General features: G+C 46.5%; 1 pseudogene; it reads right to left on the reverse strand.

Moving 5' to 3' along the window:
* Window positions 1-322: 322 nt before the first annotated feature.
* The window catches only part of LOC135972101 (zinc finger protein 664-like), a 29,315-nt pseudogene continuing 15,316 nt past the window's right edge, over window positions 323-14,321 (reverse strand).

Below are 14,321 nucleotides of genomic sequence, written 5' to 3' on the forward strand. Positions count from 1 at the left end.
GCTTGCTGTGTGCTCCACAATATCTGTGAGAGTAAGTGGGAGACATTTATGACGGGGTGGGAGGTTGAGGCAAATCGCCTGGCCGCTGATTACGCACAGCCAGACACCAGGGCGGTTAGAGTACAGCAGGGCGTGGGGCGCATCAGAGACGCTTTGAAAACCAGTTTTGTGACTGGTCAGGCTACAGTGTGAAACTTGTTTGTTTCTCCTTGATGAACCCTCCGCCCCCGCCCCTCCCTGGTTCACTCTACTTCCCTGTAAACTAACCACCCTCCCCTCTACGAGCAGAGCTTGCAGAGGCAATAAAGTCATTGTTACTTCACATTCATGCATTCTTTATTAATTCATCACACAACTAGGGGGATAACTGCCAAGGTAGCCCGGGAGGGGTGGCGGAGGAGGGAAGGAAAAGGACACACTGCAGTTTAAAACTTTAACTCTTATTGAAGGCCAGCCTTCTGATGCTCGGGCAATCATCTGGGGTGGAGTGACTGGGTGGCCGGAGGCCCCCCCCACCGCATTTTTGGGCGTCTGGGTGAGGAGGCTATGGAACTTGGGAGGAGGGCTGTTGGTTACACAGGGGCTGTAGCGGTGGTCTGTGCTCCTGCTGCCTTTCCTGCAGCTCAACTGTACGCTGGAGCATATCAGTTTGATGCTCCAGCAGCCGGAGCATTGACTCTTGCCTTCTGTCAGCAAGCTGACACCACCTATCCTCTTCAGCCCGCCACTTGCTCTCTTCAGCTCGCGATTCAGCCCGCCACCTCTCCTCGCGTTCATATTGTGCTTTTTTGCACTCTGACATTGACTGCCTCCACGCATTCTGCTGTGCTCTGTCAGCGTGGGAGGACATCTGGAGCTCTGAGAACATTGTGACGTTGTGCAGTCTATATGGTTTTATAAAAACTTGATAATAAGTCAATATAATGTAACTGAGATAGTTTTAGAGAAAATACGGTAATAAGTGAATGTAAGTAACTGGGATATGCCTCATGCAAAAGGTCTCTTGTAAGGTATCATTACAAAGCTTATAATCTACTGAGTGTGATCATCTGATTTGTATAAATGTACCACTCTTGTATCTAAAACTAGAAATATAAAATGTAACTCTGAGGGCCTATTGTAATTGTGTAAAGTGTGGACCATTAATGATGGTTTGGAATCTTGATGACTCCCATTGTCTGCAGATGGCTGTATTTACCTGGGAGTCTTCCTGTATATGTGTGTGCTGGCAAGTGAGTAATGAAGTCTTGCAGTGACATGTGATCATGTCACCTGAACTGGAATCCCTCTTTAACCTGGTGCTTTTCCAGTGAGGGGGGGTGGAAACCCAGAGAGACAAAGAGTTCCCGCCTTATGCAAAAGATATATAAAGGGGGGAAAGAGAACAGAGGTAGGGAGAAGCCATCATGAAGAATCCCCTAGCTACCACCTGAGCTGCAACAAGAGCTGTACCAGGGGAAAGAATTGTGCCCAGGCCTGAAAGGTGTCCAGTCTGAGAAAAACTTACTGAAACATCTCTGAGGGTGAGATTATCTGTATTTAGTTTGATTAGGCATAGATTTGCGCATTTTATTTTATTTTGCTTGGTGACTTACTTTGTTCTGTCTGTTACTACTTTGAACCACTTAAATCCTACTGTCTGTATTTAATAAAATCACTTTTTATTTAGTAATTTACCCAGAGTATGTATTAATACCTGGGGGAGCAAACAACTGTGCATATCTCTCTATCAGTGTTATAGAGGGCGAACAATTTGAGTTTGCCCTGCATAAGCTTTATGCAGGGTAAAACGGATTTATCTGGGTTTAGACCCCATTGGGAGTTGGGCATCTGAGTGCTAAAGACAAGCGCACTTCTGTAAGCTGTTTTTAGGTAACCTGCAGCTTTGGGACAGGAGATTCAGACCCTGGATCTGTGTCTGGAGCCAGACGGGAGTGTCTGGCTCAGCAAGACAGGGTGCTGGAGTCCTGAGCTGGCAGGGAAAACAGGAGCAGGGGTAGTCTTTGCACATCGGGTGGCAGCTCCCAAGGGGGTTTCTGTGATCCAACCCGTCACAAACATATCATCCCGAGTCCGCCGTTTTCTCCTTCTAATCTTCACTAGCCTCTGTGAAGGAGAAACATTTGCAGGTGGTGGAGAAGAAGGGAGAAGTGGTTCAAAAAAGACATTTTAGAGAACAATGGGTACAGTCTTTCACGTTAAATTTTGCTGTTCACATTACACAGCACATGTGCTTTCGTTACAAGGTCGCATTTTTCCTCTTATATTGAGGGCCTGCCAGTTTGGTGTGAGAGATCACTCACGCAGTGCCAGGCAACAGATTTTGGCTTGCAGGCAGCCATGGTAAGCCACAGTCTTTTGGCTTTTTTAATCTTCTTAACATGTGGGAATGTTTTCAAACAGTAGTGCCCTCATTTCCCATACCAAGCACCCGGTGGATGGCCATTTAAAATGGCTTTGTAATGTAAAAGGAGGGGCTGAGGTTTCCAGGTTAACATGCAGCACAAACCCAACTACCCCCCCAGACCCAATTCTCTGGGATGATCACGTCACCCCTCCCCCCACCGCGTGGCACATTTCTGTTCAGCCGAGCAGGAACGGGCACCTCTGAATATCCCCTTAATAAAATCAACCCATTTCAACCAGATGACCATGAATGATATCACTCTCCTGAGGATAACAGAGATAAGGAATGGATGTTGTCTGCATGCCAGCAAACACCGGGACTATACGCTGCTATGCTTTGTTATGCAATGATTCCAGACTACGTGCTACTGGCCTGGCGTGGTAAAGTGTCCTACCATGGCGGACGGGATAAGGCAGCCTCCCCAGAAACCTTTTGCAAAGGCTTTGGGAGTACATGAAGGAGAGCTTTCTGGAGATGTCCCTAGAGGATTTCCGCTCCATCCCCATACACATTAACAGACTTTTCCAGTAGCTGTACTGGCCGCGATTGCTAGGGCATATTAATCATTAAACACGCTTGCTTTTAAACCATGTGTAATATTTACAAAAGGTACACTCACCAGAGGTCCCTTGTGCACCCTCAGGGTCTCGGAGCATGCCTTGGGTGAGTTTGGGGGTTACTGGTTCCAGGTCCAGGGTGATAAACATATCCTGGCTGTTGGGGAAACCGGTTTCTCCGCTTCCTTGCTGTGAGCTATCTTCATTGTCTTCATCATCATCTTCCTCGTACCCCGAACCCGCTTCCTTGTTGCGCGATTCTCCATTGATGGAGTCAAAACACATGGTTGGGGTAGTGGTGGCTGCACCCCCTAGAATGGCATGCAGCTCCGTGTAGAAGCGGCATGTTTGCGGCTCTGCCCCGGACCTTCTGTTTGCCTCTCTGGCTTTGTAGTAGGCTTGCCTTAGGTCCTTAATTTTCACGTGGCACTGCTGTGCATCCCTGTTATGGCCTCTGTCCTTCATGGCCTTTGAGACTTTTTCTAATATTTTGCCATTTCGTTTACGGCTACGGAGTTCAGCTAGCACTGATTCATCTCCCCATATGGCGAGCAGATCCTGTATCTCCCGTTCTGTCCATGCTGGAGCTCTTTTGCGATCCTGGGACTCCATCATGGTTACCTGTGCTGATGAGCTCTGCATGGTCACCTGTGCTCTCCACGCTGAGCAAACAGGAAATGAAATTCAAAAGTTGGCAGGGCTTTTCCTGTCTACCTGGTCAGTGCATCTGAGTTGAGAGTGTTGTCCAGAGTGGTCACAATTATCGCTCCCGGAGGCCAATAACGTCGAATTCCGTCCACACTACCCCAAATCCGACCAGCAAAGGCCGATTTTAGCGTTAATCCCCTTGTCGGAGGTGGAGTAAAGAAACCGGTTTAAAGGGCCCTTTAAGTAAAAAAAAAAAAAGGGCTTCGTTGTGTGGACGTGTCCAGGCTTAATTCGATTTAACGCTGCTAAATTCAACCTAAACTTGTAGTGTAGACCAGGCCTCAGTCCTATAAACTTGTGTTGCCTTTGTTTTGCCTCTGTCTATATTTTTCGCAGTCAGCTGGGTTTTTTTGGTGCTTTTTTGGGCATGCAGAGCAAGGCAGACTGTTTTGATTCTTGACCTTGAATGCAGAGCAGCTTTCTCTTTATCTCTAGATCAAGCTGAATTTTCAAATTAACCCGTTCCTTTCCCTCCTCCCTTCAGCCTTAACTAATTGGGGATATAAAGGAGCTCAGGGGGTTGATGAAATGGTTTGGGTAGGCAGGCATCCGGATGCTTTGCATTTTGTTTTCAAATCCTGTACTTGAGTTTTTAAACTTTTCCTGGGAGTCCTTCAGACTCCTCACTCGAGACTCATGGAGTCTCTTTGTAGCTTCCTCCCACCAATAGACAAATTGCTCCCACTGTTTATCACAGGCTTTTGGTGATGTAAGTGTTCCTCTGAGGTATATAATTTTATCTAGATCGAAGGTACCTTCTAGGGGGAACTGTTTGGATGGATTACACTGGTCTACAATTTTTGAGAAGTCGTCTGCTTCAGAGATAAAATGTGCTATTTATTATGTATTTTGATGTGCTGAATTCAAATATGACAATTAAAACAACTGATTGGCTACTGTTTCTAAGCTATTTAAGTTTTTACATTTTATGTCTATGTATATTGTGTAGATAGTAGAGTTTTAATCATAAATTGTAAACCTAGGTCTTTTCATGTTTTTATGGTTGCTTTACATGATAATATTTCACCTGTCCTGTTTAAAAATCAGCAAAAGGGTTATATAAATAAAATTTATTATGAAACAAAAAGGCAAAAAAATATTATGTACATAGTTTAGTCCTATTCAGTGTCTACCCAGCGCTTCTTGGCTTGTCTCTTGTATTCATTAAATGGAGCATCACTTGTCACTGTCCAGCAATAGTCTGCAAGCATTGATGGGCTCCATTTGCCCTGATAGCGTTTCTCCATTGTTGCAATGTCCTGGTGAAATCGCTCGCCGTGCTCGTCGCTCACTGCTCCGCAGTTTGGTGGAAAAAAAAAATCTAGATGAGAGTGCAAAAAATATATCTTTAGTGACATGTTGCAACCAAGGCTTTTGTATGCCTTGAGGAGGTTTTCCAGCAACAACCTGTAGTTGTCTGCCTTGTTGTTTCCGAGAAATTTATTGCCACTAACTGGAAGGCTTTCCATGCAGTCTTTTCCTTGCCACGCAGTGCATGGTCAAATGCATCATCTCGAAGAAGTTCACAAATCTGAGGACCAACAAAGACACCTTCCTTTATCTTAGCATCACTTAACCTTGGAAATTTTCCACAGAGGTACTTGAAAGCTGCTTGTGTTTTGTCAATGGCCTTGGCAAAAATCTTCATCAGACCCAGCTTGATGTGTAAGGATGGTAACAAAATCTTCCTTGATTCAACAAGTGGTGGATGGTGAACACTTTTCCTCCCAGACTCCAATGACTGTCGGAGTGGCTAATCTTTCTTGATGTAGTGGGAATCTCTTGCCCGACTATCCCATTCGCAGAGAAAACAGCAGTACTTTGTGTATCCAGTCTGCAGACCAAGCAAGAGAGCAACAACCTTCAAATCGCCACAAAGCTGCCACTGATGTTGGTCATAGTTTATGCACCTCAAAAGTTGTTTCATGTTGTCATAGGTTTCCTTCATATGGACTGCATAACTGCCTAGAATTGATGGCAAAACATTACCATTATGCAGTAAAACAGCTTTAAGACTCGTCTTCGATGAATCAATGAACAGTCTCCACTCATCTGGATCGTGAACGATGTTGAGGGCTGCCATCACACCATCGATGTTGTTGCAGGCTACAAGATCACCTTCCATGAAGAAGAATGGGACAAGATCCTTTTGACGGTCACGGAACATGGAAACCCTAACATCACCTGCCAGGAGATTCCACTGCTGTAGTCTGGAGCCAAACAGCTCTGCCTTACTCTTGGGTAGTTTCAACTCCCTGACAAGGTCATTCAGTTCACCTTGTGTTATGAGGTGTGGTTCAGAGGAGGAGGATGGGAGAAAATGTGGGTCCTGTGACATTGATGGTTCAGGACCAGAAGTTTCATCCTCTTCCTCTTCCTCGTCTGACTCAAGTGAGAATGATTCTGGTGCATCAGGAACTGGCAGTCCTTCTCCATGGGGTACTGGGCGTATAGCTGATGGAATGTTTGGATAATGCACAGTCCACTTTTTCTTCTTTGACACACCTTTCCCAACTGGAGGCACCATGCAGAAGTAACAATTGCTGGTATGATTTGTTGGCTCTCTCCAAATCATTGGCACTGCAAAAGGCATAGATTTCCTTTTCCTGTTCAACCACTGGCAAAGGTTTGTTGCACAAGTGTTGCAGCATATGTGTGGGGCCCACCTCTTGTCCTGATCTCCAATTTTGCAGCCAAAAGAAAGGTGATAGGCTTTCTTAAAAATAGTGGTTATACTGCGCTTTTGTGATGCAAAAGTCACTTCACCACAAACATAGCAGAAGTTATCTGCACTGTTAACACAAGTACGAGGCATCTCTGCTCACTTTGGCTAAACAGAAATGTGTCCCTTTGCAAAATCAAACACTGACAAATAAGAGAGCACGACACTGTATGATTTCTAGAGCTGATATAGGGCAATTTGTTCAGCAGAGTGATGTAAGCTTTGTTATGATTGCATCTTCCATGACTTCTAGGAATAACCTGATGCAATTCATATCATGTATGACACAATACCAGCTTCAGATTGCATCATTCATTGTTTTGCCTAAAAAGCAAGTACTGTCCAAACCCAGTCATAGATTTATTCATAGATCCAGTCAAAGATGTATTTTAGTCATTTCTGGTTTAAATGGAGATCCCTTCCCTTTATAACTCACTTATCCTCCGCCATTCCCAAGTCAAGGATCATATATACTGACCCAATAGCATATCTTGAAAACTAGAGCCAATCAACAATTTTCAGCATCATTTTCGTTCTCAGTGACCTAGAATTAGTAAAGTTTGACTACATTTATTTCAGAAGCATTTTGGCTGTAGAGCAGTGTTATCATGCATGTAAAAATTCCAATTCTCTAAATACCTGCAGGTCCTTGGGCCATAGTGCACAAACATGTAATATGCAGGGGTGCCCTTTGATGGCATGGAGGAATTCTTAGACTGCCCCCCCCCCCATTTTCCGGACACACAGGGGAGTGCCCTGTCCACTAGCGGCTCATGAACTAGGGAAGAGTTACACACACACACACACAGGACACCCTGTCCGCTAGGTCAGCAGCTCATAAACTAGAGAAAATTCTCACTCTCTCGTATCCCCAGGAAAGGGTCCACTGGGCCATGGGTTCCACTGACTAGCGGGTTACGTCCTGACCTGGTCAGTGGCTCATGAACAAGGAAAAGTTCATATCCGCTGGGTCACAAGGTTCGGCTGACCCCCCTTGCTTTCAAAACTTCCACATGGGATAGCCCTGGGGCGGCTGGAGTCAGCTTAGTCTTAGACCTGGTCAGTGGCTCAGAACCCCCCCCCCCTTCATTCATTCATTCATTCATTCATTCACACACACACATTCCCCCTATCTCGATACATCTTATTTAACAATAACCTTAATTCATTATGTCCAGACTCAATACAACCTTTCCCTTATTTGAGGCAGTAAAAACCCCTCAGCACCGGTGCATTAACCTTATTGAGGACCTCTGAACCACAATAACTAACCTACTTGAGGGTGGCAAAAACTATTCCTCAGAACTGCAATGACTAACTTTACTTGAGGGCGGCAACAAATTCCTCAGAACCGCTCTGCATCTGGTCCTGTTGCAAAACAATAAGTTCGGATGGCGTGAGCCCCAAAGGGACAGACGGCTCCACGGGCAGTCCTCCTGCAACACCCCATAAGAGATTGCAAAAGGTCTCTTACCTCTATTATGGCACCATGGGGTTCGCAGGGGAACAGTCCGGAGTAGTTTGTTGCTGTCTCAGCCGGGCGTTGACATCCGACTCATGGCACCAAATTGTGGAGGAAAACAAAGTCCTCACTCTGAGTTTGAAGCAACAAGCGAGAGGCAGCTTTATTTTGAGCAATTGCAATATGCACGGGAGAGTACACATGGACAGGTCTCCATTAGGTAAACAATTAGGCAAGCTTTTATACCTTTCATTACATACAATAATGAGCAACAGCTGCATTTTGTATATACATTTTTCTTCCTGATATCTCATTTTTCTCATTAATTTCTGCCACAGTCTACATTCCATTCTTATCTAACACAAGGTCAAAACAGTATCTCTTACAGTCTGCTCCCATTCGCTTTCTCGCTTTCCACCCGCCTAGGCCCTGCCTTCAAGTCTCGCATTATTAGAGTCAGTGTCAGCCTGACTTTGTTAGCCTGACTCTTGCTCTATTCCTAGAGACTAAGATCTCTATGTTCAAATTCCCTTTATCCACTTCCAGAGTCTTTTTGGACAGCTGTGCATGCCTCTTGTGCATGCCAGGGTTTCAGAAGGTTGACCTGATATATTTGCTCTTGTTTCCGACTTCCTGGTTGTCACACCTTGTAATTTATCTCCCCAACGGGTTCAACTATTTCATAGGGTCCTTGCCACTGGGCCAAAAGTTTACTCTGTTGTGGGTACCAATACCATTACTTGGTATCCGGGCTGGAACTGCTGAACTTTAGCTTGACAATTGTACTGAGATTGTTGGGCCTCTTGCACCTTCTCTAGGTGTTCCCACACAATGGGAGTGACCTCCCTATGAGCACCGCGTAAGGGAGTTTAGGCACTACAGCTGCTGCTACCTCTTTAGCGTTCCCTTGGATTTCAATTTTTACCGGGATGGTGGGGTAGTAACTAACCATCCCATGGATGCATGTCACCCCTGTACATTTTGCCTGTAGTAACTGACTACGTTTCATGAGCTTTCCTGAGATGAGCGTGATCGTGCTCCCCGCATCTATCAGTGCTGTGGTCTCTACTCCATTTAACCTCAATGGCCTGGTATATTTGTGTAGGGTTAGTGCAACCCCCACAATATGAATTAGGGAGCATGGATTTTCCCGGTTGCCTAGGTTACGTTGTATAGACTCCTCAGCATTGGGGCACTGTACAGCTATGTGTCCCCACTCCCCGCAGGTGTAACATCCGTATGGGGCCCTCGGCATTCCCTGGTCTCTCGGTTTGGGTAGTCTAATGTCACAATCCTCTTCACCCTCAGTGCTTTGACTTTTGGTGGCCTCTGGTGGGCCTTCAGTCCCTCTCTTTTTCCATCTGGGCTTTCCTGGGGGCTCAGTTGCCCGAGATATGGGGGTCGGTGCCACTAGTTTAACCCGGGGTACCTCTTCCTTCACTGTTCGGATCAGTTCCCTCACCATCCTTTACCTCTCTACCAGTGCAACAACCTCGTTGTAGGTGGAAAGGTCGTTCTGGCTTACCCAGGTGCGAAGGTCTGGCGGTAGTTAGAACCTCTAGCATCTCTTCTGGACTCTGAGACTCGGTTCGTAACCACTTTCATGCGAGATGGGTGAGGTCATAAAATTGGGACCGCAGGGTTCTGTTTTCCTGGTACCTGCCGCCTGTTGGGCGGCTGCCTGGACACTGGTAACCTCCTGCTGGGCAGCCGTGGCTTGTATCAGGGCCTGCACTACATCATCCATCGTGCTGAACAAAAAACAAAAAACCCTCTCCCTCTTTTTTTTTTTTTTTTTAAAACACCCTCCTTCTTCTGCCACCTGGTGCGCCCAGATCCCACCCCTGACACCAGTGTGACAAAGTTCCTCCTCTGCCTTGGTGGGTCCTGCGCTTTTTGGCAGAATTGCTCACCTCAGAGGTTCACAGCAGCCCTCAGTTTGGCCGCTTCTGATAGAGGCTCCAACCTGCCATTCACTCAACTAACCTCATCACTGGCCAGCATGGGGGAAAGGGAGAACAATCCCAGCAGTCTGTGTCCCACCTAGTGGGTCGGGGACAGGCCAGATCCCTTTCCAAATTAGACCTTTCCTTCTGGTGTTTCTCACAGACCAGGTCAACTCCTCTGGTGTCCGATCAGGAGTTGTGGGATAGGGGGGAACCCGGGCCCACCCTTTACACCAGGTTCCAGCCCAGGGTCCTGTGGACAGCAGCTGTCTACAATGTCCCCATATCAGCTGTGTGACAGCTGCTACTCTCTGGGCTACTTCCCCATGGCCTTCCCCCAGCACCTTCTTTATCCTCACTGCAGGATCTTCCTCCCGAAACCTGATCCTGCTTGTACTCTTCAGTCCTCCAGCAGCTTCTCACTCCCTGCTCCTTGCGCGCCCCCTCACTAGCTGATGGGAGGTCCTTTTTAAACCAGGTGTCCTGATTAGCCTGCCTGCCATAATTGATTCTAGTGTGTTCTTAATTGGTTCCAGGTGTCTTAATTAGCTTGCCTGTCTTAATTGGTTTTAGCAGGTCCCTGATTGCTCTAGGGCAGCCCCTGCTCTGGTCACTCAGGGAACAGCAAAATATTCATCCAGTGGCCAGTATATTTGCCTTCTACCAGACTCCTGTACCCCACTGGTCTGGGTCTGTCGCAATATGTATATCATTAATGAATATTTAGTTATGAGAGTTGTGTTGTATGGTTGTCACTAAAATATGCTGTGGGCTTGGAAAGCACCCAGATACTAACTCTCCAGAGACAATGACAAGGGAGGTAACCAATGCCCAGGTGGGTGCTGAACAGACACCACCAACCATTGTTCAGCAGTGAAGTTATAATTCAATGACTCACTTGCACAAAGCCACACCAGGGGAAGTGCTCAACCTTTACTGGGGACTCAGCAATGCCCACTAGGCATGCCTGGACTTGTTTTCTCCAAGCACATGGGACTAAGTGTATAAAACAGAACACAAGGGCCCCATGCTTGGCCTTTCTCCTTCCCCCACCTACGCTGCAAGCAACAAGGACACTGAAGACTCCAGCAGAAGGGACTGGCCCAGTTTTCAAGGGTGAAACCGGTGTACTATGTAATGCAATATCCAGTAGGGTGAGAAAAACTGCTTAATCTATATGTTGCCCAGTCTAATAGGGTTGAGAGTTTAGACTGGGTGCTTAAATTTTATTTTATTTTGGTAACCATTCTGACTTTTTGCCTATCACTTAAAATCTATCTTTTGTAGTCAATAAATGTGTTTAACTGTTTATCTTTACCAGTGAGTTTGCCTGAAGTGTTGGGTAAGGGTGTTCGCTCAGATTTACAAAGGCTGGTGTATATCCACTTTCCATTGATGAAGTGGTGAACTAATTAATAAATTTGCACCGCTCATCTTGAGCAGTGCAAGATGGTATATTCCTGAGGTACAAGGCTGGGAGGGTGGATTTCGCTGGTGCCTTTCTCTGTGTGATTCATGAGTGGCTCTAGGAGCATTCATGCAATCTAGCTCAGTGTAGGGCTCCACATGCACTGAGAGATAACAGCTCCTGGAGGGATTTGCTGCTGGTCACTAGCAAAGCATGCGAGAGACAACGCCCCCAGCGTGGCCTAAGGAAGCACAGCGGTCCCACGGTCCCAGGCTGCACCTTGGGGATTCCATCACAACCGTATACAAGATAAAGTGTGTTCTAGGTTTCTAGCACCAACGTGAATGTAGGAGCAGAACAGAGGCCTTTCAGAGCATCTCAAAAAGTAATAATCCAATCCCATCACAACATGGAAATCTTATCTCAGCCTCTGGGTCTGCACAACTCAGTTCCAGGAAGATGGTTTCATTCTTTACTGTAGTAACTGTTGCATGGTTGCATGTCTTCATTGCATGGCCACTCCAGCCTGGCCTGATCCTCTGAGATTCAGGGGAATCGGCAAAGGTGTTATTCCTTTGGCCCATCTCTAGCCAGGACATTTCTACTGTTTGTATCCGGTGTGGATTCTCTGATGCGAAATAAGGTTTGAGCTCTGACTAAAGCTGTTCCCACACTGATTGCATCGGTAGGGTTTCTCTCCTGTGTGGATTCTCTGGTGATTAGTGAGGGCTGATCTCTGACTGAAGCTTTTCTCACAGTTGGGGCACCTATAGGGCTTCTCTCCCTTGTGGATTCTCTGATGTGCAGCAAGGTTTGAACTTGCACTGAAGCTTTTCCCACATTCTGGGCATTTAAAGGGTTTTTCCCCTGTGTGGATTCTCTGGTGAATAATGAGGTATGAGCTCTGACTGAAGGTTTTCTCACAGTTGCAACACTTATAGGGCTTCTCTCCTCTGTGGATTCTCTGGTGTGCGGCAAGGTGTGAGCTCACACTGAAGCTTTTCCCACATTCCAGGCATTTAAAAGGCTTCTCCCCCGTGTGGATTCTCTGGTGAATAATGAGGTGTGAGCTCTGACTGAAGCTTTTCCTGCAGTTGGGGCAGTTATAGGGTTTCTCACCAGTGTGGATTCTTTGATGCTTAATAAGGTGTGAGCTCTGATTGAATCTTTTCCCACAGTCAGGGCAGTTATAGGGTTTCTCTCCCGTGTGGATTATCTGATGATAGGTAAGGTGAGATCTGTCTGAAGCTTTTTTTGCAGTCAGGGCACTTGTAGGGTTTTTCTCCTGTGTGGATTCTCTGGTGAGTAATAAGGGCTGATCTCCACCGGAAGCTTTTCCCACAGTCACTGCACATGTAGGGTCTCTCTCCTGTGGGGACTCTCTGCTGAACAATATCTTTGATTTGGTTGGCCCCCCTTCTCTTGTGAGTGGATTTACCTTGCCTCTCTGGCCTGTGCTGACTATCCCAGGCATGTACATGATCAGGATCCTGGGAAACATCCCCTTTGGTTTCCCCTGATACCGCCCTATGTGAATCCACCTGCTCAGGAACTTTCTGTTGAGGATTCTCCTCATTCTTATTCAGTGTCGCATTACCTGCTGAGACAGAGAGAGAATGCAGACAGGAGTCATTGCCTGTGCTGGGGTAGAGTGGGAGGGGAAAGAAACCTCAGAAAGAGGAAGAGAAAATGGGGGAACACACACACACACACACACACAACTGCTGGGGAGATTGAAATATCAGGAGCTGAATCCACCCCATCCTCCCAAACCTTTTCCCCAGAGGAGAGAGAGGAGGGGACCCATACTGCCTCTACATCCTCTGAATATAGATGAAGGCAGGGGCTGAAAGGTCAGACAAGCTTGATGAAAACCTATGAGTGATGTCTGCCATGAAGATACAAGAATTGGTTTCTCAGTCAGTTTAGCTGTTTCCTTACCTACGTGGGCTTCTCTCAGGATCTCCCTTTTCTCATAGCCCTGGAGATTGGGGACCCACAGCTCCTCCCCTCGTTCCAGTCGGGAGATCACATCAGGTTTGGGAATTGGAAATCCTGCGTCGGGGGGTGGGAGGGGGGCAAGGAAACAAGTGTTGATCTTGTTCATTAAGGTCAGGGCTGTTAGTAGTTTCAGACCCGGGATCTGAATAGCCCGCCCAGAGAGGCTCCTTCCTCTCCCCACCCCCATCCTAGAGGGATAGGGCTATAAATCATACAATAGCCCATGACAACACATTAATCTGGAGCAACGGGTCATCCACTCTACCTAAGGAATAGCCTTAATTTATTCCCATGGTGAGTTGAGCAGAATTGCTACACTTTAACTATCTGGGGTATAACCAGTTTCAGCCAATCCACCCTGCCCCCATGATGCTTCTCAGGGCATCCAGGGCTGTGAGTCACCTTGTTATCACCAGCCTCCAGAATGAGGGAGGCTTGTCTGAGTAGCAGAGGCCTGTCCTGACATGAGTAATTGACACATGGAGGGAGGCCCCATTACTTGGAGGATAGAATTAGGGAAGTAAACCGATTGTTGCTAAATAAGATAAGACAATAGGTCAGTAGGCTAAAAAGATAGACTGAGCCAGCTAAGATAAGAAGGAAAACAGCCCAGGGAGGGAGAACCATTTACTAACAATGGACAAGATAAGTTAGGAAACTAGAGATGAGGTAAAGACCAGGTCGAGTGTCCTCTGGGATACACCAGTCCTGTCTTTGCCTTGCAGGTTGACAACAGATGCGCTCCAGCCCCTGAAGCCCCAGTCACATCAGCGATATCTCTGTGGGCCAGCCCCTGATCACTGATACCCAAAGAATTCACAGATCCTTTGTTCCCAAAGGAACAGCTTACCACAGTTTGCCAGTTTTTATCTTAAACCACCGCTCCTATATTCCACACAGCATGTGAATTCAAGTATAAAACAAATGAGATTTATTTAAGGAAGAATATAGATTTAAATGAAAATCGGTGTGAGAGATGGGAACAAATGGTTACATGTAAAACAACATCATGAAATTCTAACTTTAACTAACAGGTTATCTTCCTGTCCAAAGAACAATCACCTCACACAAAGTTCTTCCCAGTGCTTTCAGCCAAGCCTGACTGAGATC

The sequence above is a fragment of the Chrysemys picta genome, chromosome 12 (genome assembly GCF_011386835.1).
Source record: "Chrysemys picta bellii isolate R12L10 chromosome 12, ASM1138683v2, whole genome shotgun sequence".
Lineage (NCBI taxonomy): Eukaryota > Metazoa > Chordata > Testudines > Emydidae > Chrysemys > Chrysemys picta.